Raw genomic sequence first — 2,169 nt, 5'->3', positions numbered from 1 at the left:
TGAGCGAGTAAGATTCCAATGCCTCTGAGGGGTGACACCGTGATCCAGCCTTGCAATTCACAGGGCAGCCAGTGCATTGTTTTCACCCCAACATCCCTCCATGCATCAACCCTCAACCCACCACTCCTCAAATAGACTAGCTCGGTGCTGGCATGTCTCTACAGTATGTGTTCAGTTCAAATCCCAAGGCTCCTTATAATTAAAAAGCAGGTAGAACATTTACATTACACTAACTTTAAATTCCCATAGCACTAACAATGGAAAAATTCTGCATAACTTACATTTAACTTGAGTTGATGCTGATACAGTAGGGGAGAACGGGGTAAGTAGGCACACTTTTTACTCTAGTGAGAATTGCTTATCACCTAAACATCTTTCAATAGTCATTCCTACATTACATTGAAGCTTAAGGTGTTGGCTTGAAATGTGTACCCCTCACTTTTTCTATCTTATTGTAATAAAGAAGAAATTAATCATCAAAGACACCCTTACACATTGTGACAACCAACCCCATCAAGGGGTCGGTTGTCAAACACTATGGGGTTGTTTGTCACAATGTTATCTTAATGGGAATAATCTTAAAAAGAAGGCAAGCAAGTAGAACTAAATTTGAAAGTTTAATTGCATTGTCAAGTTGACAAATAGGCTTACATAACTTACTGTAGCCTTGGCAGCTGGTCTAGTTTGGGATGCACTGGGTTGTTTTGATTGTGTTGCCCTTTTTTCTTTTGCATGCTAGCTGCCTTTTCTTGCTCTATTCTTTCCTTCTCTGGGGTGTCAGTGAGGATACAGCTTGACAATTTATTTCGTTATTGGGTTCCTTTTCTGGCTGCAGCCTTGAGATAACATGTGACAACCAACCCCCCAAAAAATGTGACGACCAACCCCAACTTGAATTTCTTGCTAGCATCAAGGCCAACAACCATCTGACAACTAATTAGCTTGCTAACCACAATCTAAACTATAGTTTACCCTTCACACTTTGTATGGGTAACAAGTGTTTTGTTATAAACCCATTGTGTAAAAGCCTAGAAAAAAAATACTGAGGTGCTAAATATTTTCAATTTGACATGAAAAACACAAACAGTTGTTTCACCTCAAATTCAGTAGTCTAACTCCAAGGAAGACTATGTAGGTGACCTCTGATCCCAATTCTGGATATTTACATACCAAAATTTCACAGACAGCGCCTTCTGGTTCCGAGATATAACGATTGTGACAACCAACCCGTGTGACAAATTACCCCGTTCTCCCCTACTAAGGGAGAAACTGATTACGAGTCTCAATTTAGATTTTATACATGACGAACAAACTATCATGAGTTTTGTTGATAAAGATCCACATTTGTGATGAATATTACAGCCACATAGCAGGCTTAGGTTCAGGTACTTACAGAGGTATCATGAATCGTCACAATGAGTGGTTCTTTTTGCACAAGAAAGAGTCTTAACTGCTATCACTTATCATTCTCTGAGCCATTTATCTATCCGACTCAGTTTATTTCAGCTCCATAGCTTTCGAATGACCTTTGCTATATAGAATATTGCTTTAGCAAGTTGAATCCACAGTGTATTTCTTTTAAGTTATCACAACAAACACAATGTGGTAAAGTGAACATTTCAACGAACACACGTAAATAATTATCTCTATAGGGTATTAACAAGTATAATCATCTCTTTTGTGTCATTCTCTTCCTCTCTCTCTCCTCACCGCTCTCCCTCCCAGCTCTTCATATTAGTCATCTCACCTTCTATATTTTTCTCTGACACTGTGGAGGTGACTGCCACTGTTTTGCCTCTCTCTAGTCTAATCCCAGGCTCATTATGTAAAGGCGTGTTGGCTCATTTGTTATTTCTGGCTCCAATAACCCTGATTAACGCTTCTTTTTTTTGGTATTCTCTCAGCTTCCTTCCTCCATCCTGTTTATCGGTTGACGTTAATGATAGCAACACTGCCCCATCTTTGAGAAGGGATTCCTTTCCTTTTGTTCTAAAGTAATTCAATGTATTACTAAAATGAGTTAAGTGACTCGCGCATTAACCTGCAAGCCTATTGGGTTGTACTAATCTACATGCAATCAAACACTGGCATTTAAAGCTAGGGATATGTGATTTCTGATTGGTCAAAGTTAACATGAGCTGTACACTTTGACCAATCAGAGTGAGGCTC

This window comes from Ammodytes marinus, assembly GCF_949987685.1.
Source record: "Ammodytes marinus genome assembly, chromosome: 23".
Classification (NCBI taxonomy): Eukaryota; Metazoa; Chordata; class Actinopteri; order Uranoscopiformes; family Ammodytidae; genus Ammodytes; species Ammodytes marinus.
The sequence above is the reverse complement of the archived record's forward strand: the minus strand, read 5'-3'. Positions refer to the sequence as shown.